This window comes from Mauremys reevesii, linkage group 3 (assembly GCF_016161935.1).
Source record: "Mauremys reevesii isolate NIE-2019 linkage group 3, ASM1616193v1, whole genome shotgun sequence".
In the NCBI taxonomy this organism is placed as follows: domain Eukaryota; kingdom Metazoa; phylum Chordata; order Testudines; family Geoemydidae; genus Mauremys; species Mauremys reevesii.
The window spans coordinates 137,280,842-137,306,218 of record NC_052625.1 but is presented as its reverse complement, the minus strand read 5'-3'; the positions used below and the strand labels follow the sequence as shown (position 1 = coordinate 137,306,218).

The following is a 25,377-nucleotide window of genomic DNA, read 5'->3' as shown; positions in this document are numbered from 1 at the left end:
TTGATATACCACAATGACAAGAGACTTAAAAATCACATTCAATAAATGGTTGTCTGACTGAATGAATTAGCCTTCTGTGAGGCAGGACAAGACAGAGAGGTGATGCAACAGTATCGGAAGTAGCACTCTGAGTGGCAGTATTGGTAAACCCAAGAATTACAAAATTGGAAGACAGTCCAGCATCAACCCAGGAGACTTGCATCCAGCCTGAAATGTGTGCAGAACCTATTCTCAGCTCAGCTTGCGGATCTGCTTTGGATACTTTGTATCACTGATTAACTTGAAACAGTTGCAGTCCTGTCAGCTGAGCAAATAGAATTTCAAGTCTGTCTGTTTTGTTATAGTACCACACTGACTGAATTGCGGTCCTGTGCTTCGTAGTGGTGTGGTGTATGTTGTTCAGGATGAAAAAAAATCTATAGCTCTGTGCTGACAATATTACATAGGATTGTGTGCAAGACATCTACTCCTATTCATAGACAAGTTGCTGTAGAGGGCATAATCTGTAACAGGTCATCTGATTCAAATGCAGGCCTTCTGTTGTGTGCCATTTACTATGGATAAAAGTTAAATGCTACTTATTTGTTTAGTCGTTGAAATATGCTCATTCATCTATCATGTCCTTGTTTGCTTGCCTTTCCAGGAGTAGTCACTGGATTAAACTGTGCTGAGTAGGAACTCTAGGGAAATTTAATGTCATCCAGCACCACTACCACCAGATCTTTGCATAGCTGTACATACACTCTGGACACTGATGAATAGCTCTTCCATGTAGCATCCTCCTTGAGGTCTGGTTTAAGTGTGTGAGTTTCAATGTTGCCAACCCCAAGCATTCAAAAATCATGAGTCAGGCCACAAATTATGAGAATAATTAAAAAAAAAGTATTTGAAGGGTTTTGGCTTCTGGTTTCAGAGCCTGAAGGTTACTCATTGGTCATGTTTTCAGGCTTTTCCTCACAATCTTGAGGGTTGGAAGCTTACTTTTATTTTTCAAATGAAATATGAGATTTTGACATAATTTGCCTCTAGGAGCTGGGATGTTAAGAAAACCACCAGAGACTTTCAGTAGAATCTTGACAGTTGGCACCACTTGTATTTTAGTCACCGTTTAGATGCTGGAAAAAAAATCTGATTTCTGTGGTGGTGTAGTAGTGTAACTGAGAGTAGTTTGGCCCTGGAGTACTAATGTAATTTTTTTTCATTTCTGTTTTGTGGGAGGAATATATCATGTCACCAACAAATGATTAAAGCACAAAATCCAATAAGCACAAAATCCAAATAGGCCCATTAGACATGGTAATATACAGAAGATGTAGCATCATTCTGGATAATGTTAGCAAGCAGTTTCCCTCTCTTCTCTGTTTTTACTTACTTACAGTTGCTTTAACTCTCCTGTTCTCTTATTTTTATTATCAACCTCTGGCAATTTGTAATTAACCTTTCCAGGTTAACTGGTGCAGACGGCACCTGTCAATTAGCATTGTTCTGAATAAACCAGTCTAGCAATGTTTTGCATAAACCATTCTCTGGATCAAATTGATGTAGAAGATGCTGTCACTTAGACTTAGATCCCCTGACTCCTAAAGTGTTTACACCCACTTACACCATCATACAGCTTCTCAACATGTAAATTGCACCTCATACTTCAGTAAATTAAAGTAGTGGGCACCCAGCTTTTATTTTCACCTTTGCACACTGGTTTGTGTGTTTTGCTCCTCTGTTATGCCAGCCACTATCTAAGCTTATTCAGACTCACCTCTGGAAGGGAAAAGGGGAGCAAGCCCTAAGGGGAATGAACAGGTTACCCCAGGCATCCTGTTACCTGTGAGGGTCTGTGAAGAATTTAACTATAACAGAACATCACTAAATCACTCAGATGAATGGGAGATCTAGTGTGGATTATTGAATATTGTGAAAGTGTATAACAAAGGCAATACAAAATCCAGTATAATGCACTTCAAAGGACCTGATTTAGAGCACAGTGAAGTCAGTTGAAAGACTTAAGTGGGCTTTGAATCAGGCTCAAAATGTTGTCACTTAGGTTAACCTTCTCTATTCATAGAACTGTATGTACAGCCTATAAAACTAAGGATCATATAAAGTCACTTACAACTTTCTCATCTAAAAACTGTAGAATAAACCAGAATTAATTTATGCATAGTTAAAACTGACTTTAGAAAATACTTTAATTGGTCTTAAACAAGACTCTTTGAATGATTACAAATGGCGTAGTTCATTATGACAATTTATTTTTAACAAATTAATATTGTTAGCAAAGTTTATAAAGTACCTTGTTCTTGAAAAGTGCTATGCCAGTGCTAAACAGTATTGTTTAATTGATGTCTGTGAGATCATGACTTTAGTCTGGTCACCAAGTCCTCCCTGGAGAGGCATGTCTTTTCTGAAATCACCATTTCCTTTCCAGGGGAATGTTGCTCACAGTTGTACGAAAGATCATAGCAGCTGGAATCAAATGCCTGACATTCAAATGCCTGTGGTTATTAAGATGGTAATCGGCGATCTTGCTGACACCAGGCAATATCTAATTTAAAAAAAAAAAAAGAATTGAAAACCTCACCTGTGAGGTCTTTACAGATATACAGTGCCAATATCCAATAAAAGGCATTACATTTAGCAGCATAGGGATCTGTTCAAATGAGATCTGTGAAATCTCTTACAAAATGCACACTTGCATGGAAATAGATTAAATAACATGATCCTCCTGACTAGGAGCTTGCCCGGTACTGCTATGAAGAGCTAGGAACTTCCAAATGTAGAGCCAGAGCCTGATCCTGCTCACACTGACTTCACTGGCAGATTGTCACAGCTGGAATGACAGGGCTAATGCCCTGTCCCCTCCTATAGTTAAAACCCAGAGGAAAAGGCTTGGGGAAGGAAATCTCCACAAGCTTGTCCTCCATAGAGTTTCTTCCAGGTGTCCTGCTGAGGAGAACCTCCTAGATCTTCTGGGATCTGCTTTGATCTTGGGCAACAGCGACCTGTTTGGAACCCTCCTGCCTCTTTGTCTGTGGGGCCTCCCACCAGCCCCTGGCTCCCTGGCAATGTGGCTCTAATAGAGCTGTGCTGTCAGTTTCCCTAGTTGCATCTGCCCATGAGACTCCCATCTTACTGGGTGGGGGAGGGTGCACGGAAAGGTTAATGCTGCCCCAGGATATGTTTCCTTTATCTATTAAACTCCACCTCATCAGTTGGTGGATGAAATGCATTCCCCTGACCCTGCTCCCATCCTACCCTCACCCAGCTGGGCTTGCCCATTGCCTGCCTGGCTCACCTACAGTCCTGCCTGGGTGTCCCAGCAATGTAATGGAGCTGCTTGAACCTCTCTTGTTCAGAAAGTGTTGTTATTGTACAGGAAGGGCCCTACTCTGCAGATAGGTCTAAGGCTCCCTTTTTATTGTGACAGGAGGCAATGGGGATCTAAAAACCCCACACCTCCAGTTGTCACTTCAGTAAAAGGAATGAGGTCAAATAAAAACACTTTTTTGTTTCTTTGCACCCAAGGGCTCAGTAGTGGTTTGATCTGAGCCCAGGAGCAACTTGGGTCACAGACGGGGGATGGGATATGATGAGTACTGAGATCCGAGATCTCACTCCAGAATCTAACTTCGTTTTCTTCATCAGCTGTAATAATTCTTTAAAAATTATATACAATTAGATCCTCACTCATCTGCACTTTACTACAATGCACATTGTATAATTTGACCAGAAAAATGGTGGTCACTTTTCAGCAAATATATAATTGCTTAGTGTTATGGTGAGGTTTTGCATTAATAAGACTTCATAATATGCTAGTAAATGTACTACTGTATATTTTATAAACAATAATGAAGTATTTCCAAAAATAATTCTAATGACTACAACTGTGGAGAGAAATGAGCCGAGGACTCAGTTCAGCTCCTGTTGAAGTCAGTGAGTAAACTCCCATTGAATTAAATGAGAACAAGGCTTGGTCCAAAGCATATATTATGCTGCAATACATCTGAATTTATTACTGTGTTGGGTTTTTTCTATGTTAATTCACAGCATTCAATAGTTTGCAATAGTTTTCCCTGTCAATAGTGTGACATCACGAGGTTTTATTCTACCCTCAGCAACTACTCTTTTCTAGGTGGTCCCTGAGTAAATCTCTCAAAATTGTTTGACATATTTCCAACCACTCTATTGATACTTGGTAACCTAGTTACTTAGAAAGGGCAGCTATAGAGTGTGTGGGTTTTAATCCCTTTGGTCTCTGAGCTTTTATCAGTGAACTTCTTCCAAAATTTATCAGCTAAAATTTGGGCTGTGTGGAAAAACACCTTCTTGGTCATTGGTCCATTAACAAACTGGTCAGTGTTCCATGATTAAAGATTACCTTTAAAAAAATATTTGGTAGCATGCATCTTCCTTAATGCAAACTCCATCCGAATCACAATTACAATGAAATGCTTACAAGTGGATACTTTCCAGGAAGAAAAATTCCTATTCTTGCACATGGGGTAGCCTTTTCAGCTTCAATGATAATAAATTTGTTTCTGAACCCTTCTTAGGTAGGTAGCTTTGGGTTCAACACTGATTACAGTCAGGGTTCTCAAAGGTCTCTAAGTTGGCATAGTACCAATTGAGAGGACTGGAACTAATGGGGTTCCATTTGATGCAGGATTTGAGGAGCCTGAATAATGGGTCTGCCGTACTGTTCTGCTATAGAACTTGCATTTTTCAAAGGCTCCCTGTGAACTCCTGTGGGTAGCGGGAAAGAAGGGCATAGTGCGGCCATTGTGTTTATGGCTACATGTATCCGCTAGTTATTACATAGACTATTGCAGGGCAGACTATTGCAGCAGTCATGGCTGCGGAATCCCTCTGCAGTTTTTGGAGTAGGAAGAATTTCCTTCAGCCAATACAAGATTTCCTTGGGTCACAGATATGTTGTTTAGGATGGGAGCTAGGGACAGGACTTGAACGCATTAACTCTGGCAGTTGTGTATAATGAATCTTAATGGCTACATTCCAACTTCAAGTTTCATTTGTATAACCTCAGTGTTACACAGATGGAATGTTTCTTTTTTTCTGATGAGCTGTTTTAAAATTTAAATAGTAACTATTTATTTGAATTAATAGAAAGGAAGCTATCTGGCAACAGAATGTAAAGTGGTATGGATACCATCTGTTTAAACAAATGTATAGTCTTAAACAATTTATTCATGCCTATGCTAGGTCTCTGTGTGCACAAAATACTTACCAAACCCTGTATTTTAAATTGGATTAGGATTAGTTTTGGATGGGAGTTTAACTAACCTTGACATTTGTTTAATACTCTACAAAAAGAAAAGCTAATAATAGCATTCTCTTGTGGGGAGAGAAGGGAGAAGTTGCTGTCCAATATTGTTTAATATAAACATAAGGTCATATTTCCAATTCAACATATGACCTTTTCAATTCAAAATTATATAAATATCAGCAGCTATATCCAGCATTTATTATATTGGGAGCAGTATAATCTGTCTTCACTTTGGTGCTTGTAGTCAAAGAATGATGATCTTTAGGAATAAATGTTCATAGCACTTTTTAAATTGCAGAACATTAATCATACAAATTTGACTTCCTACAGGGCTCAATGTTTTCAATCTAAAGTGCTGAAGAAATGATTTATTTCATACTATTTGTTATAGCCTTCATTTTTCAAGGTATAATGTCGCCTATAACATTTGCCATGCACCAGGCCAATACAAAATGAGAGGTGAATCTAAGGGCACGTCTACACTTACAGCAGGGTATAAAGCACAGACTCTGCACCCCAGCTAGCATGGGTATAAATAGCTGTGTAGACAGCGAGGCATTGAGCAAGTAGAGTGGAGTAACCTACATGCCAGAACTCTAGAGTATATGCCATGCATGGCTCTCTACACACAAAGTGCATGACAATGGAGAATTAGGGTCCATGCCAGGATACTACTAATATGCATCAACTGTATTTTTGAGAGGCCATCCTCAGAAGTGAGGAAGGTTTCCATACCTATTTGTTAGGGTTTGATCTTTCTGCTGAGACTGCCAAATGTCACCTACTAACATGAGTCAAATTGGACTCTGTGAGTTGTGTAGATTTTTAAAAAAGTATCCATATCCAATTGCTAGGGCCCTACCAAGTCCATGGTCCATTTTGGTCAATTTCACGGTCATAGGGGTTTAAAAATTGTAAATTTAATCATTTCAGATGTTTAAATCTGAAATTTCGTGGTGTTGCAACTGTAGGGTTCTGACCCAAAAGGGGATAGTGAGGGGATCGCACGGTTATTATAGGGGGGGTCACGGTATTGCCTCCTTTACTCTTGCACTACTGCTGGCAGTGGTGCTGCCTTCAGAGCTGGGTGGCCAGAGAGCAGTGGCTGCTGGCTGTGAGCTCAGCTATGAAGGCAGTGCCACCGCCAGGAGCAGCGCAAAAATAAGGGTGGCATGTTATGGTATTGCTACTTTTTACTTCTGCTCTGCTGCGGGAGGGGCGCTGACTTCACAGTGGAGCACCTGGCCAGCAGCCACCGCTTTCTGGCCACTCAGCTCTGAAGGTAGCACAGAAGGAAGGGTGGCAATATCACAACCCCCCTACAATAATGTTGCAACCCCCCATGACTCCCTTTGCGTCAGGGGGCCCCCCAATTTGAGAAACGCTCATCTCCCCGATGAAATCCCTATAGTATAGGGTAAAAGTACACGGAAGACCAGATTTCACCGGGGAGACTAGATTTCATGGTCTGTGATGTGTTTTTCATGGCCGTGAATTTGGTAGGGCCCTACCAATTGCCAGTCACCTGAGCCATCCAGTTTCCCTTAAGTCCTTTTTTTTTAATAGCCTTTTGATATGTAAAAAGCATTAATTCTGGGTCTTGTAGTTTTGTGAGAAGTGTATAGTATATTGAAATTTTGTGTGTGAAATAGGGTTTGGCATGTTTTCTTAAGAAAGTAATCAGAAAAGCTTAAACTGGGTGACTGAACATTTTTGAGAATTCATTGCACTACAGTGAGCTGCTTAAATCCTGTTGGCTGAGATGTGAGTCATACTCATGAGGTGGACCATGGGCTCCTTCAAATGATTGTTTTAAAATGTAACCTATGATTTCTGCTTTCTCTCACTCTGTTTTAAAGTCTAAAAAATTAATCAATAGAAAGAAATTTACATCAGCAGGGTTGACAGTGAGTGAAGACAATGGACAGTGTGAAAGACTTACTAGAAAAACCATTTATTCTTGCTCCTGGGTAGTTAAACTAAAAATGGAAAATGACAGAAGAGGGGAAGAACAGATTGGGATGAAATCTGGTTTTCCCATGCAACGCCTAAATAAAAGTGCTGGAAGGCATCTTTATGAGGAAAGAAACTTCCACCCCCATTTCCAATTCAGGAGCAGAATATGGAGCACAAGGGCAACCTATCTGCAGCTACAATGATATAGGCTGTATCTCTACTATAAGAGTTGGTGGTCTAGAAATGGTTTGTGGCTCCATAGGGCTAGCTAGAGACTAAAGTAAGAGAATGCAGGGGGAGTGCAGCCCCTCCTGCTGTACTAAAAGCAGAGAAGCTCCCTATTCCTCTCCCTGGCCTGGGGATTTCCCACTCCTCAACGGGTACACTGAGAGGTTTCCCCTTCATGTTTCAGTCTAGTTCGCTCACTTCCTCTGTACACTTTTATAACTCTTCCCCTGCCCTGTTGTGCTGAAGAGGTTGGTTTGGGGGTATACAAGGGGCTGCAGAATCCTCCTGCACACCTTTGCTTCCTGCCCTCAATGTACTCCTGCATTTTGAGCCAACTAGGGCCAAATCCTGCAGCCTCAAGGGATTATTGTGTAAATACAGTTTAGATAATAAATAGCTATTGGAAGAAATAATCCATATCAAAAGATTAATCAAGATGTTAGAGGTGAAAGTTTGTTTCCCCAAACAATAAAAGAATTACTATTCCACAGAAGGCACTCTATAATGTAGTGCAGGGCTGGGAGAGAGTCCCATACAAACACAGGAATTACAGAAATCAGCGGATTGTAGATAGGACAATTGATATCCCAACCAGAGTGACATAGGCTTCATGCCTCCTTAATCTGTAGCCCTGGTGCTTACAGCATTTGAATGATATTTTTTGAGGGCTAAAAAAGCAAATGCTAAAAATGAATACATTTCAGGTAGATTGCGAGTCCCAAAAGACGGAAACTGCAGAATAGCAACTACTGAGGATGTGGTGGTTGAACTTCTTGAGCTCAGAGATTTTGCAGATTCTAGATTCCAATGTCTCTGTTTTGTTGGGTAGTAACTGCTACCCCCAAGCAATGTTAGGAAAGTGACACATATCTGTTCTGATCTTGTCTTTGTTTTTGTTAGACTGAGAGTTGCAGTTTCACACCAATGGTGTGAGAAATGGTTCTTGCTGAGCAAATGGCTTCCTTCATGACAATATTCATTTCTTTTTTAACAATTTCTTTTATAAAGGAGGTGATTATTGCTAGTCTGAATATCTGATGAAAACTACAGTAGAACATATCAATGTTTTCATTTTTATATATGGATGTAATGTATCCTATAATAAGAAAATCTCAGACACTGCCTCACTCGGGGTCAGTGGCAACAAATTTGACCTTGATCCTTTCAAAAATACTATGCCAGTTCTTGGAAAATGTTTATTTTCTGAAACCTGAAATCATGAAATTTCAAGTTTTGCAAAAGTTTTTCATGAACAAATTTGTAGTAGTATTTTCCGGTTACCAATATACTAGGTAACTGGTATTAGAAGTATTCTCTAGAAAATGTATACAAAAAAATAAAATTGCTATTTGTACCAGTCTGTAGATCCTATTATATTTTACCAGTTTCCACCACAGCACAAAAAACTAAACAATCATAACTGGGAAAAGAGTATAGGGAATGGAGGGTGGAGAGAAATTCTTCTGGTGGAAAAATTCACTCTGGTGGGGAAAATAGTCAGCTTTCCCTTACTCTACAGCATAATGTGTACATTGTAGTAGTAGTGCTTTCTTGTACCAAATTCCTTTTATACTTTAAGAAGCCTCACATCTCAACATAAAAAAAAATCACTGCAATAGGCTCTTCTAATTCAAAATAGAAATAAACTACTTCTCACCAAATACAGGAGAAATACATATTATACACACAAAAGCTATGTTAAAAGAACATAATTGTTAGGTTGCAAAGTTAAGCATGCAAAAGTTAAAAATCCCAGAATTAAGGTTGCCTGTGCAACCTTACTTCAGCCCTCTTTGTGCACATTCATTAGCGTGCAGCCTTTTATTGCCTGTGCCCTTCCTGACAGAAAAATAGTATGTCATCATGTAATCTTAATTCTGGTATTTCCTAAATTTTGAGCACTTGGTTTTTCAACCTTAATATGGTGTGTGTGTGTGTGTGTGTGATTTCTAGCCGTTTAAAAAAGCAAACTGAAAAAAACAAATTCCATCATATGGCATCGTAACAAGACCCACATGAGTATCAGCAATGTTGGAAACTTGAAATTCACCACCAATTGCTAAAGGAGTAAATTATATCAGTAGTAGGTTATCATCTATGTGGGTCAGCACTACAGGGCAATGAGAGACACACTTTACCAGTGGGTTCATAGATGGTTGCTAACAGTAGGGTAATGGTGAGACTCAGGAGTCCTGGGTTCCATTCCAGACTCTGTGGCTCATACTCGTCTGCCCATTCCCCCTCAAACTTGACCCTCCAATATGTCCTTGTCCCAATCCTATCTCTTCCCACCCATCTCCTCATCCTAGGCCCATTCTCCTCACCAAGCTAATCCCAGTCTCCACTCCTCAGGCTTCTCATCTCAGTCTGCCTCATTGTTCAACTAGTCCCAGGTTTTCCCCCTCCTGGCCTCCTCATCTGCTCTCTGAGCCCGTCCAACCTTCCCTATAAGCTCTCAGTCCTAATCTCCTGTCTATCTCCTCCTTACTCCTCATATGGTCTCAGCACTCCCTCCCCACCAGTCAATTGGCCCCTAGTCCTCTCATCGAGCTTCCTCACTGGCTTTCATTCCCAGCATCCCCTCTCCCTACTCCCAGTCTTGCTCACCATCACTCCAGACTCCGTTTTATCAATCTCCTTATCCCAATTTGCTCCTTTCCCTCTCCTGAGTCCAGTTTTTGTTCCCTCTGCATGCCCCCACTCCAAAAAAAAAAAAATTGAAGAGCAACTAGCAAAAGACACAGAAACTAGGGTGACCAGATGAGAGGAAGAAAATATCGGGACACATGGGGAGGGGAGGGTTTCCCCACTGGTGGAGAAATATAAAATAATAAAAAAAAAAGTGCTGCAAACGGAGCGAAAAATCGGGACACAGATCAGTTGGGACACGGGACAAACACCTAAATAGCAGGGTGATCCCGATTTTATCGGGATGTTTGGTCACCCTAACAAAAACAAACAGCAACAATTTTAAGTATATCAGAAGCAGGATACCTGCCAAACAATTAGTGGGGCCACTGGATAATCAAGGTGATAAGGAGCACTCAAGGAAGACAAGGACATTGTGAAGAAGTTAAATGAATTCATTGCATTGTCTTCACTGCAGAGGATGTGAGGAAGATTCCTACACCTGAGCCAGTCTTTTTAGGTGACAAATCTGAGGAACTGTCCCATAGTGAGATGTCAATAGAGAAGGTTTTGAAATACTGTAGTAATAAGTCACCAGGATCAGATGGTATTCACCCAAGTGTCCTCAAGGAACTCAAATATGAAATTGCAGAACTACTAACTAAATCCCCCTGATTTAAGGGATATGTAACTTATCCCTTAAATCAGCCTCTGTACCAAATGATTGGAATGTAGCTAATGTAATGCTGATTTTTTAAAAATGCTTCAGAGGTGATCCTGGGAATTACAGGCCAGTAAGCCTAACTCAGTATCAGGCCAATTGGTTGAAAAGAACAGAATGATCAGACACACAGATGAACATGATGTGTTCTTGACTCTTCCCCATGGCGTTTGTAATGGGAAATCCATGTCTCACCGATCCATTGCAATTCTTTGAGGGGGTCAATATGCACATGGACAAGAGTGATCTAGTTGATACAGTGTACCTGGAGTTTCAGAAAGACTTTGCAATGGTCCCTCACCAATGGCTCTTAATCCTACTAACCAGTGATGAGATCAGAGGGAAGGTCCTCTCGTAGATCAGTAACTAGTTAGAGGATACAAAACAAAGCATAGGAATAAATGGTCAGTTTTCACAATGAAAAGAGATAAAATAGCGGTGTCTCCCAAGGATCTGTCATGGGACCTGTATAACATATTTATAGATTATCTGGAAAAAGGGGTTAACAGTGAAGTGGCAGAGTTTGCAAATACTCACTTACTCAAGATGGTTAAGTCCAAAGTTGACTGTGAAGAGTTACAAAGGGATCTCACAAACCTGGGTGACTGAGCCACAAAAGGGCACATGACATTCAATTTCATAAGTGCAAAGTAATGCACATTGGAAAACATAATCCCAATTATACATATGAAATGATGTCTAAATTAGCTGATATCACTCAAGAAAGATCTTGGAGTCAAAATTTGATTAGGGTGTCCCTCCATATGCCGGGAGGAGCAGCATGGCCAAATGGTGTTAGCTTCCGCACAACAGAACCCATGGGAGTCTGCTGAGAACTCAACCCCTGGCAGCACTGGCTCATGCAATGGGGAAGTAAGAGAGAGGGCAGAGACACAAGGGATGAAGGAGGGGTGTGTGTGTGTGAGGAGGGACAGGAATCCCCCCTCACCTCCTCCAAAACATTTGAATTGGTGCTGCTGACATGTAGGAGCAGTGAGGGAATGGAGCATGCTCAATTGTTCTGTGAGGTTGGAACATGGTCTGTGTAGTTATCACTAGGAGGTATGAAAGGCTTAAGCATGCTCTGTAAGGATAGAATCTTAGATTTTAACATCTAAAATCTCTGAAGTTTCGACTCAGTATGTGTGAACCTCAATTTTTTCCCCAGAGGTTTATAACTTGGCTACATTTGGGTGGATTTTTTCATAGAGATGGCAACAGAGACATCCCTGACACAAAGGCACTTACTGCTAAATTTCAAGTCCCTCTTCCAAACATGGAGTCACTAGATATTTCCAAAGAGGAGGTTACCAGAATTTGTTAGCATGGGCAAAACAATGTATTTTGTCCTATCCTCATTCTCAGAAACAGCTGAACCATTTTGGCTGAAAATTTCAACGAATATTCAGCATGAGGCAGGTGTAACATTTCAATCCAAATGGCTAAAGTCTAGCAAAGTTACAAGCAGCTGTAAACTGAGTCTTACAATGGTATGGGTCACGTAACCTTAATAGGTGGTGCGATCAGCCCCACCTGTAATATAGACTTAATGTATCGGAAACCTATTATGAATCTACTAACAAAAAGGTAAAAAACCCTGCATAAAGTACAGCTTCTTATAGGACTCAGGGCCTAATGTTTAAAATAGGTAATCACATCTGGGTGGACTTATCAGTTGTGGGGGCTATGCAAGTACCTGTTTGGGTGTTTCTGCAAAGGTTATGTCAGGGTTTAGGATGCCTTGCTGTAATTTTCTGTATCTTTACCACCAACCATAGGAGAAAAAGAAGAACTTAACATAGTGTTAGCTAACTTTTGCATTCAGTGGGACAGTCTTCACCCTCTCTTGGAGGCTTTTATTTTATTGGTCATCTTTGATTTGTATCTTCTTCCAATCTGCTTGAATGGCTTCTACCCCAATCAGTAAACTTTGGAAAGCTGTTGCACCCTGTAAATTGTTACTAGTAAGTTCTTATTTGAATTGTGGGATGATTGTCAAATAATTGTGGCCGAGTTACGGCAAAGACATGGAAAATTGTGGAAAAGTAATAATGGACCTTTATTAATTGTGATAATTTGGAAAACCCAGGGAAGACACATAGTTAAGAGAAAGTTGCTGGAACAATATAAACACTGAAATATTAAGTTATGACTGCTAACTTTTTTGATAGCCAGACATTTTCCTGCAACTATATTAGTCATTAATGCACGGGGCTGACAGCCTGATCCCCAGCCACTATCAGCGAGGATAAATAGGATTCTACTGAACTAATAGGGAAAAAAATATGTTGCAAACCTCAAAATGTATACAAAATTGTGGACTGTGCAAAGTAAGCTAATTAAAATCAAAATTGCAGTGGAAGTCTAATATTGTGTCAATATCACAAATTAAATAGGGGCTTAGTCATTACTTATTTTTGGATTATCATAGCACCTAGAGCCCCAGTCATGGACCAGGACCCTATTGTACTAGGCACTGTATAAACACACAACAAAAAGGCAGTACCTGCCCCAAAGATCTTGTAGTCTAAGTATAGGACTAGAGACGACAGATAGGGAGTACAAGTAAATAATGACAGTGTTGGTCAGCATAATAGGCAGTGGTCTGTGCCCAGCAAATACCTAACCATTGTCAAGTTTTTTTGTAGGCATCACAGTGAAGGAGAGTTTTGAGGCAGATAAAGGTGGATGGCTGAAGATGGATAACGAGGGCAGGGATCAGCAACCTTTGGCATGCGGACCACCAGAATAAGCACCCTGGTGGGCCGGGCCGGGCCAGTTTGTTTACCTGCCGTGTTGCAGGTTCGGCCGATCGTGGCTCCCACTGGCTGCGGTTCGCCACTTCAGGCCAATTGGAGCTGTGGGAAGTGGCAGCCAGCACATCCCTCTGCCCATGCCACTTCCCGTAGCCCCATTGGCTTGGAGCAGTGAACCGTGGCCAGTGGGAGCCACGATCGGCTGAACCTGTGGACGTGGCAGGTAAACAAACCAGCCCGGCTGCCAGGGTGCTTACCCTGGTTGATCGCGTGCCAAAGGTTGCTGATCCCTGGTGTAGGGCATCATGGGAGAAAGCACAAGAGATGCATGTTTTGAAAATCTAGCAAATGGGCAGTGGATGCTGGCATCATAGTCAATCAGAAGAAAACTTCAGTAGCTAATGAGAGATCATAGGTAGAGTGGGGGTTGACTGTGAAGGGCCTATAAAGTGAATACCGAAGATTGATTGATTGGTTGGTTGAAAGAAGTGGGAGTAGGGTGACCAGATCACAACTGTAAAATATCGGGACATATTTGGGTGCTGGCGGCCCCGCCCACAGTCCACCTGCTCCTCCTAGGCTCCACCCCCACTCTGCCACAGGTTCCACCCCCTCCTCACTTGGTCCACCACCCACCCCTCCTCACTCCCTGGCCCGCCACTGCCTTACTGCATCTCTCCTCAGTCCCCCACCCACTGCTTGCCTCCTCTCATCCCCTCCCACCTGCCACTTACCTCCTCACTCCCCTGCCAGAAACTCCCACGTCATCCCGAGAACCCTCGCTCGCTACTGGCTCCCTGTTCGCCTACTCACCCTCTGCCACTCGCCTAGTCACCCCTCCTGCTTGCCTCCTTACCTGATTATTAGGACAAATGGGGTCCTGATCATACATCAATCGGGATGCAGAACAAAGGGTTAAATTTCAGGACAGTCCCGATTTTTATCAGGATATCTGGTCACCCTAAGTGGGAGCCGGTGGAGATATTCAAAGGGGGGTGGGAGGGTGTCATGGTCAGTGACGGACTAGTAAAATTATCTTTGTTCTGAGTGGCTGTGAGTGGGGTGAGATTGCATTTATCAAGGCCAGAGAAAAGGATGTTGCAATAAGCAAGATGTGATGAGAGCTTGGGGAAGAATTTTAGCTGTGTGGTTGGACAGGAAAGACCACGTCTTAAAGATAATATGCAACTGGCAAGATTTAGACATAAGCTGGTGCGATGACCACCGAATAGAAAGGTCTGAGTCAGTAATGATGCCTGAGTGACATGTAGAATGATAGTGTTTTCCACTGTGATCTAGAGAGGAGGATGCAGGGATGGGATGGGAGGTGAAAGATTAGGAGCTCTATTTTAGCAATGTTTAGTTTGAGAGTAGCATTTGGTGATAGGTATTTGCAGTTTTGTTTGTTTTACTAAGAATTTACAATGTGCAGTGTCTCTGAATGCAGAAAGAATCTAATAGTAGGAAACAGCTTTGCTTACAAGCACCAAAAATACTCTTTTCAGCCTGCACCTGACCAAAAAACTTCTCCCCAAGCTTCTTCCAGGATCAGACATGGATTTCAGCTGCTCCTTCTCTTTCTAGCTCTCCCATTTTTTTGTATGTTTTGCCTCCCCTGACCCCCCAGTGGAATCCCCTGCTAACATGGTGGTAGGTTTCTGGGCAGGCTATTAGGCCTTGTTTTAGATGTGCCCCCCCTAAGATAGTTATATGAAACACTTATGTGAAGGGTGCTTCCACTCCTAATCTCTAAGAGGTTTGTGATCCAAGCAGTCACCATTACCTCTCAGCATAACAGGAGTAAAAAAACTTTTTTTTTCTTTTCATTTTTACTCATACATGACTGAATCAGTACTTGGGCATAAAAAAAAAACTAGTAGTAGCAGAGTTTCATCCTCCTGTTTTCACCTCTTGAGGTTTGTCTACAGGAGTGTCACTGGGGGGTCTCAAGAGCCCTCTCCAACCTCAGTCACCTACCACAACCAATCCAGGTCATCTTCACCATCACCAGGCTTGATTACAGTATATTTACAATCCGTAGCCAGCTTCCCTACTTGCTTCTGGGGCAGGGTAGCAGCTGCCAGTCCTGGCCTACTTCTGCTTTCCTTCAGGCTCCCTACTCTCCTCCCAGCATTTCCTTCCTGTTTGTTTATATAATCCTACCTGCTGGGGCTATTTCCACCCAATTAGCCCCTCAGCTGTATCTCCACTCAGATAATTGGCCTCCTCTGCTGACTGTCTGTCTTTCAATCAGAGCTCAATTAATATAAACTGGTGGGGATTTGAGTGACAGGGTGCTGAATTAGCTCCTTAGTCAGCACACCCTGTTACAAGCAGGATAAATGGATTTTTAACATGTTATATACCTGGTCAAGGTGACTCCTAGTCCCCTCTGAGTTTCACCACAATTAGCCAATGTGTTAAAGGACATCTTGCCCTATGTACACTAGAATGTTAAAATGCATTGGTGAGCATTTAAAAAAAAACACACCTTTTATCTTAGTCTAGACAAACTCTTGGTGATCCCTTGAAATAGACTCTTATAACATGTCATGTTTGGTGTAAACAACTATATTTAATGGAGATGAACTGAGCTAACATCATCGCACTCTTTCAGTTCACACTACTGAAATGTGAGGCCAAGATTTACTTGGACTTGTTAATGTGTAAAAACCTCAAACTGACTTGTTTTCAGTTGGATTTTACCTCGTTATTAAGTGTTAGCTAGCATGATAAGAATGTGCCTTTTCCCCAGTCAGGATGCATCTGTAGAGATCAGAGCAAACTCCCAGTTGAGGTAACTGCCAGATGTTTTGCTTTTGTATTTAGTCTGGGTAAAATGGAATCCCTGAAGTACACTCCGTTCTACCTCTTGGAGGTACGTACAGTCATGAGGTATGATTCTGCCACCCAGTGGCTATGCAAGGTCATTCCTAAACAGTGCACAGGCACGGAATAACAGCCAGAGGCATTTACAGCCTCTTCTTTGATAGACCGATATATTTAAAATAAAAAACCCCTTTTTTCTGAATACTGTGAATGTCAGAATTGCAGGGGTATTTTAAAATGCTTGGGGAGTGTCTCCCTCTGTCTCTCTTAAAGTATCCATTGAAATAAATACAATTCTGACACTGTAAAATTTAGATGCCTTTTTATTTTTGCTTCTGTGAGTTAAAAGAAGGGAGGAAAGTTTAAGATACCTCTACTTTGAAACCAAGATTCAACTTTTATATACAGGGTCAATTTACTTTACTTGTAAGCAGCCACTTGAAATATTCAGTTAACACAAGGCTATCTAGCTAATAAGAAATTCAGTTGTTTTTGTTTGTTTGTGATTGTAAGACAGAGAACTTGAAAATACTATTTACATATCAAACAGCTGTATTGTAAATATAGTAGCGCCATACAATCTAAACACCAAGAAACCTGTCTCCGTACTGTACTATGAATCCTGAGTGAATACGTCATATAAACATTTGCTATATTCTCTAAGCACTGCATATTTTTCTTGTATCATACATCACTGTAAATAAAAGCAATTACATCATATATTGCTGTAAAAAGTAATTGCTGTGGGATTTTAAGGTAATCAATTAATGTCTTGGAGTTTCATGGGTCTTAGAAAACAAGGCTGATTTAATGTACTACAGAAATCATCAGTGTTATAGAAACACATCTTTTTTTTTTTAGGGGAGCTGGTAGTGATCCCTGTATCTAATTTCTCTAACATTTTCTTTTATAAAATATTATTGTGACATTTTACACTTTTAGAAGCTCTAGCCTCTCAATATTTGCAGCAGGCCTTGCAAATCTGTCAGGGGGAAAGACCTTGCACCATAGAAGGGCCTTTTCTTTGTACAATTAAATTCTGATCAGATTTAGCTGAGTTATAAATAGTTAAAAATCACCATTTGCTTTCTTACACTCCCATTCCTCAGGAAAACTTTGGCAGCCTAACAAAATAACTAGACATGAGTATTCTAAAAAGCTGGCCCCATGCCAGCAGCAGCACATACTGAATTGAGAGTGCCTGGTTGCTGCACGTGGGGGAGAGTTGCATTGGAGGAGTCTAGCCCAATACCATATGCTCCCCCTCGGGGCCAGGCTCTTCCCCCACAAACTTCTGAGGAGGAAGGGGAAGAGCGAGAGAGGAGGGCCATGCCTGGCTCTCCCAACCATCTCTTGGACCCAGCAGTTTTTTGTTTTTTTTTCCCTACTCTAGCATAACAACCTTCTCTTCCTACTGGGTGAGGTAGTTAGTTTTATTGTTCAAGTGATAGCAGTCTGTGCAACAGCAGTGAAAGTTCAGAATTCAAACTCTGCTGATGCTTGATGAGGAAATTGTTACAGTTGCACATAATATAATTTATCTTTTTTCTTTAAAAAAATCAACAAGCCCCTAGAAATTACTTACAATACATTAAGAGAATATTACTTAGGTTGCAAAGTCAAGTTCTTGAAAGTTAAGAATGAGGTTTATAGTTGCCCTTGCAACCTTAATTCTGCACCCTTGTGCACATGCATCATAATATGCTCTTTAATTATGTGATCACATAGTATTTTATTCCACAGGACCCCTGCCTCATTCAGTGCACAGGTGGGCAGAATAAAGGTAGCACGGACAACCATATACCTGCATCTTCTTAACTTTGACTGCTTGACTTTTCAATTTAAATAACATTTTTCACTGAGGGTTTTTTTGTACCTAATATATTAATCAGCAGTATATGATTGCCTTAAGTAGACAAATTCATACAAAACCATGTTATGTCTTATTTCTGGTGGTTTTGTCACATTTCCCACTATTAGGTCTCGGCAACTCCACTAAGCACCTGGAGGAAGTGAGTCAATAGCTTGTCTATTAAAATAATCTCCACTCTCCTGCTGATTGACATTGCTCAGGTCTGGATTTTAAATCACTGTATCTCTGCATTATCAAGGCCACTGCAAATAATTATGGCATGGCACAGTCAAAACTATAGTGGTACAGTCGAGAATAACTGTGGATTCATATTTATAATGAAGTAAATACATTAAAGTTGTTGATATTTGGAATAACTGTAGCCTGGTGAGCTTTGAGTTTATATTACATAGAAAAGCTCTACAAGCCTTCAGCCATCATTGATTCAGTTTCACGTACACAGATATATTTTTTTGCTAGCCTGAGATAAAACAGATCTGAATAGTGTTTTGAACAAAATATGGTATGTAGACACTCGGGCACTTGAGCCCTGATCCTGATAACACTTACAAACACAAGTAACTTATAGTTATAAATGGTCCCAGTGCACTAACAATTGGGGAATTGTTATTTAGTTGAGGCAAAGCAACCAAAGAAATTTTTGTAGTATACAAATTATATTTAGTTGTGAAGAAAGCTGAAAGAATAAGATTAGAAGGAAAAACAACAAAAATCGGATCCTGCTGGTACCAATGCTAATATTAAATCTTGGAATAAACAGAAATACTTCCCCTCTTGTAAAGTATCCTGTGGAAGAGATGGAAATAAATGTAAACAAATTAGGCAAACATCTGTGTAGTTATGCAACTCAAGTCCTATTGATTTAAGTACACTTGGATGCATTCTTTATTAGCACTGACTATGGCTTTGGTGGTAAAAGTAATATGTTTATGCCAAATTTTTGCTGTTCTTACTCCACATTAACCTTGTTTAAATGAAAATATTTTTTTTTTTAATAAGAGCAGGAGGATTCAGCCCTTCAATATTATTCTGGAAACATGAGTACATTTTGGATATCATAGTAATGTTTCTAAAGCTATGTTAATGGACCTTTTATACTTGAGAATAAACGTTGAGAGGCAGGAGACGAACCATTTAAAAGGATACTAGCAATTTAAAATTATAATTTGTAAACAATTTTTAACTACATCAGTAATAGCAGGTTATTACAAGTTAAAACAATATTTAAAATCTTAAATCAGTGCTACAGCATGGGGTGGCACAGGCAGCTTGCTGTGCTCACACAGAGCAGCAACAGTGTTAATCTTACCTCAGCCCCTGTAGTTGCACCAAGAGGAAAAAAGTGTAAAAATATAACATCTTTCTAAAATCTTATCTGGGACTCAAAACACTAATATGTATTAATCATATGGTTATAGAGCAGACTTAAGGTTGTTTGGGTACCTTGACTATACACTTTCATACACATTTTCATTTCTTTTACTTTTTTTTTTTTTAGTTTTGAATTTCCTGGCTTTACAATGATTTTTGGGAAAATTATAGCATCCCATTCATGTTTTTTCCCCTAACCTAATGTTCTCCCAACCTTTTATCTCCATCTTTGGTTAGTATTTGTTTGGGAATTTTAACACTGGCCTGTTTTATGCACTAACCACAATAATGAAGGAATGACAGAGGAAAAAACAAAGTGTTAATTCAGTGTAACAGGAATAAGATAACTAATGTAACAATAGATTTAAAAGAGTCAAATAATCTCAAAGAAATTGCACATTGAAAAGAACAAAGGCAAGGATTTTCCATAGATACTGTGTTTAACATCTAAATTGAAGCTAGTGTTTTTTCCATTTGGCCTATTATTTTCCAGTCAATCTGTCCAACACAATGGAATATTCTCCTAGAGCATTGAGATTTAGGTCACATGATGACTTTTGGTTTAAGCGGAAAACTTTATCCCAGAACTCATAAACTAATCCTTTAAACGGATTTAGTAATTTGAGGCAGTTAAATAGAACAGACAATATTAAGTTTTAAACCTTTGTAATGCTTAGCATTTCCTTATGTGTCAAGGAATGTTAGTTTATGTAAAGATGAGAGGATATCAAATGCTAAAACTCTCAATATAAGGGGTTTTGAAATTTGTAAGTATCAATGATGTCCAGGTTTTAAAAGTGTTAGTTTGGAATGCATGTTGAATAAAAGGATTGTACCTGAATTATAGAGAATAAACTCTACAAATTCTAGATTATATACTAATCCAGGACAGTAAAATTGAGCTGAAAATACAAAGGTGTGTATATGTAGGCAGCTTTAAGGGAACAGTGTAAAGTAAATTCCAATCAAAACTTAATTTACCTTAAAATGTGTTTAAGACTATGGAGATTGTGCTCCTTTAGATTCCAAATATCTTTTATAAATTTACTATTCAATTACCAATAATAAATCATTATGCTCATAAAAATGCTCACAAAAAATCTGAAAAGACCAATTCAGCACATCTTTTGTGCTGACTCTGCAGTAGCCACTAACTAACACACAGTTTGTTTTCTGGATTGTTCTGTTATCAATAATATTGAAGCCAAAGCAATATAATTAACAAAAATAAAAATCATAGGGCCAGATCCTCAGCTGGTGTTAATTGGTGTGGCTTCCTGGAAGTCAGTGGAACTCTACCAGCTTAAATGAGATGAAGATTTGGCCTTATGATATATTTTTTTAATTGCTTTCAAAGCATAGAAAAACATCAGTCTTTGATAAATGCAAAAGAACTATTGTGGAACTAAATGTTCTCAACCTATTACAATATGGCAAGCAGTAAAGAATCTGATCTTCCCATTATAGGAGCCCACACAAGGTTTATATTTCAATCCTGAAGAACCAAATCCACTCCCAAGCAAACCTTTTAGTGTGTGGGTGTGTGGTGTATGAGGGAAGGACCTCACAGTATCATTTGTATATTCCTTTTTTCATGTTAATTAGAAACATACTTGTATATAAACAGAAGTTATTTTTCTTTAAAGTATTTTTAATCTTGATACAATACTGATTAGAATAAGAGGCATATACCTCTAATTTCATCCCTTACCCAATTTGTCTTGTAATAAAAGAAGTGTAGAATATAAGAAAAGAGAAGAGAAAAAAGTTTTCATTCTTCATACATCGCTGTGCTCCCTTCTTTTCGTCAGTGAATTACATTAAACAGTAAACCATATCAGTTTTTCCCTATATGTTTCTTAAATTACCAAAGTAGCATAGATCTCTTCTAGTTACTCTGTTAAAAATTATTTTCCATTAATGTCCTGTATGCAAGGTCTAAATACCACTCTGTTTCACTTCCTTATAACTTTTGCCAAACTTAAACTGTTCAAGCTGAGATTTTTGGTGAGAGTGTCTGTCTGCTTCAGGCTGATTTTTTTTTTTTGGGGGGGGGGAGTAGGGAGAGGGATTATCAGCAAAAATGATTCAGCCATTTAAGAAAATGAGTTAGGGAAAATGTTTTGTGCCTGTTTATAACCGAAATTTGTTACAACTGTGTGAGTAGCTCTAACACCTGATGCTTTGGAACAGGGAGGTTGCATTGGTGACAGGGATGTGATTTTTTGCTCTTCTTTTGAAAATTCACCCAAACTCAACCAAACTATAAACCTCTTCAAATCTCAGTTCCCACATGGTCAATAGAGCTGGCAGAAAACTTGTTTGAAGATTCCATCTGTTCTGAGCATTCACTGACCTGTGTGACAAGTAGACTGCGTGTGTGCCATCTCCATGGAGTGACTGAGCTTCTCCACAGCAGCACTGCAGGGGTTGAGCAGGTCTTTTCCTGCAATAGCTCTTGTGGGCTTCTGGGTGCCTCTGTGAGGCCAGGTAAGTGAGAGTAAAGAAACTGCCATTTATTCTCAGTTCTCCCTCTGCTAGCAGCCAGGCAATGTGGAGGAGTCCTGTGGAGAAAAAAAACAATATGTGTTCATGTAATTAAAGACTGTATCCTCATACATGAGCATAAGGGTTTTGAAGCAAGGTTGCTCAGGCAACGTTATTCTGGCATTTCCTAATTCTGAGTATTTGATTTTTGTGAACTTAACATTCTTTGAATGTAGGGCTTTTTAAAATGTAATATAAATTTACTTAAATGTGAGACTAATTTCACATGCAAGTATACAGTTCAGTTCATTACACTCTTAGGGCTAAATTAGGTTACACTTGTTTTAAAACATTCCAGGATGACCTGTAGTTTGGAATAAAGTACTGCCTTTAGGGCACTGCTCATCTTAAGGTGTGATGTGGTGCTGCATTGCCTCAGGGGGGCATGTATGCTACTTGACCTTTTTGTGAGTTGTGGCTTACTTCTGCTTTGCTGCACCAGTCCAGTCTAGGCCTAGTGCAGAGGAGGCAGAGAGGTCCCCTACCCTCTTTATGCCACTTTGCCTCACTAAGGGGTAGGAACAGCAATTGTCTGGTCTTTAGACAGCACATGCAAGGTGGGAGGAAGAAGAGAGAAGACTTCTTTTGTCTTCCCTGCTCCCACTATATACATATGTAAGGTCCAGGCAGAATCTGGCCCTTAGATAATGTATAATGAAGAAATCATAACCCAGGTGAACAGGAGAAATTAGGTGCTGGGGCTCAGCCAATTTGTTTACTTTCATAACTGATGCGGTAAACCCGGAGGTACCAGGGCTATGAACTGCCAAACCTGGAGGTGCTGCGGTTCACCCCTGGCAAGCCTTGGCACAAATCAAGCAATGGTTAGGGGGCAGTATTAGGCTCAAAGTGAACATAAGCAAACCGCTTTCTTCTGTGTTCTCTTGCTTAATTTCTTTGGTAATGTCATAGATAGATGCTGGTGATATCAAAATCGATTGCCATGGAAGCATGTGATAACACAAGCACCAGATTGTGGCATCAGTGAATAAATCAGGCAGCAGGAGGAAGGTCTAATATCAACGAAAGCTGATTTTACGCACGCACACACACACGTGTCTGGGTAATTAACAGTGATAGAAAAGAAAAAAAAATGTCTTGATGAACTGTTTACTCCTGGGGGAATTCTGCACTAAGAAATTAAAAATTCTGCACACAATATTTTAAAATTCTGCCCATTTTGTCAAAATAACACAATATAATCATGTTAGTTTCAATTATTTTGCTAATTTATTTCAAAATACCCATCAGCAACTATGTAGCAATACCGACAACAAAGAAGATTCAGGAAATGTTTTATGACAAATAGATTCCTTACTAGGCATATTAATACAAAACTGAGTCATGATTCATTTAAGCTACAATACAGGAACGTATTTCCCACTGCGCATGTGCAGAATTCAGAAGCAGTGCAAAGGCTGGGGGCAGAGCAGGGCCGGCTCTACAGTTTTCGCTGCCCCAAGCAGCGCGCCGAGTTGCCGCCCGGGGGGGGGGGGGGAGTCCGTGTGCCCTTAGGGCGGCAGGCGCGTTTCTGTGGTGGCGGCAAGTCGGCGGCAGCTTCTATGTTTAGCTGAAGCCGCCCCGGACAGCTAAACATAGAAGTTGCCGCCGAATTGCCACTGCCGCGGAAACGCGCCTGCCGCCCTAAGGGCACACAGACCCCCCCCCCCCGCCTGCGGTGGCAATTCGGCGCTCTACTTGGGGGCAAAACAAGGGGGACTGCCGCCTCTTGCAGAATGCCGCCCCAAGCACCAGCTTGGAATGCTGGTGCCTGGAGCCGGCCCTGGGGCAGGGCCAGCTCTAGGTTTTTTGCTGCCCCAAGCAAAAAAAAAATCTCCCCCTCCCCCCCCGTTTTGTGTGTGTTTGTGATTTTTTTGGTTTTGTGTGTTTGTTGTTGGTTGGTGGTGGTGGTGTTTTCTTTGCTTTTTTGCTTTTACACGTTTGCACTTCACAGATTTTTGTTGTTGATATTCAAATTTAGGATCCAGTTTTGAAGGACTTTTTTCACAATAGTCATTAGCATAGCATAAGTAATTATTGTCGACCATGTACTTGGATCTGATCCTATGTCAGTCTCTCTACCTTCCAATAATTGTTCTTCAGTTTTAGATTTGGATAACAGTTCTTCGTTTCTGGACTTTTCAGCTGAAGAAGTAAATCTTTGGATTATGATTGTTCGTCTTTATCAGTTACCAAAGATAATCTGTGGTCAGATTGTTGTTCATCTTTATCAGTTAATAAAGATAATTTTTGGTTTGATTATTCATCAACTGATGAAGACCAATCACTTTCAATGCATTGCTTAGAGCTTTCTCCTTGATTGTCGACTTTTTAAAAATACTTATTTGAAGTACAAGAGAGTTTTTCTAAGTCTTTTTGCTGTTTCTCTCTTTGTTGGCAGTAGGCAGCACCAGAAAGTCATTTTCGTTTTTGTCCCAGCATTTTACCTCTATAACCACTGGCACTTACGCAACATGGAAATTGGCGCAAATGGTGCCGATAGGATTGCACAGTACACCCAAATAATCGTGATTCTTGATTTAATTAATCAGTAACCATTAACGTTTACACATTTACGCACGTTCACATTATGAGTGACCGTGTCATGACGTGACACAATATTTTTCATGTCCTGCTCCTATCGCACAGTTGGAGGCTTTTTTGATCTTCATGTATTTTTTTTGTACATTGGTGGATTTTTCCGGGAAAAAAAGGATGTCCGGAATGCTGCCCCTGGAAATGTGCCGCCCCAAGCATGTGCTTGCTTTGCTGGTGCCTAGAGCCAGTCCTGGCTGGAGGGACTCGGGGATAATGGTGGAGCTGAGGGAGAGAGAAGTAATTGCTGGGAAGGAGCCTGGGTGTGAAATTGGAGGGTTGTTGGATATGGGTGGAAGAAGTATGGAATGGGGTTTTTTGGACAGGGAGGGATTGTTACGGATCCTCCACCATGAAGACCCTGACAGACCCGTAGCCTTTCTCATTCAGTCACCCACTCCTGCCTGTCCCCATATGTCCCTGCACCCCCATTCAGCTGCACCCTCCCCCCATGAGGCCCTGCACCTCCCACTCAGCCCATGTCCATCCCCATGTGTCCCTGTACCTCCACTCTTTCAGCCCCTGCCCATGTCTGTGACCCCCCACAGCAGCCCCATGTGCCCCCACTGTCTGCACACACACACCCCTATGC

At 40.6% G+C, this 25,377-nt stretch overlaps 1 protein-coding gene and 1 long non-coding RNA gene across 10 annotated transcripts in view; one reads left to right on the top strand and one right to left on the bottom strand.

Moving 5' to 3' along the window:
* LOC120400899 overlaps positions 1-15,686 on the bottom strand; it is a 39,954-nt gene extending 24,268 nt beyond the window's left edge. Inside the window, exons 1-2 of the long non-coding RNA XR_005596145.1 lie at positions 15,548-15,686; positions 2,291-2,542 (exon numbers count right to left, since the gene is read on the bottom strand). This is a non-coding gene — a long non-coding RNA (uncharacterized LOC120400899). The remainder of the gene's footprint in view (positions 1-2,290; positions 2,543-15,547) is intronic.
* KLHL32 (kelch like family member 32) overlaps positions 1-25,377 on the top strand; it is a 200,927-nt gene that overhangs the window by 18,300 nt on the left and 157,250 nt on the right. The window contains exon 1 of one of the 9 annotated variants that reach the window (XM_039530198.1): positions 744-788. The exons of 7 other annotated variants lie outside the window; for them this stretch is intronic. The gene's annotated coding sequence lies outside the window, so the exon portion shown is untranslated. Of the gene's footprint in view, positions 1-743; positions 789-22,083; positions 22,134-25,377 lie in introns of those variants that run through there. One more of the 9 variants, XM_039530197.1, reaches the window with a different exon arrangement.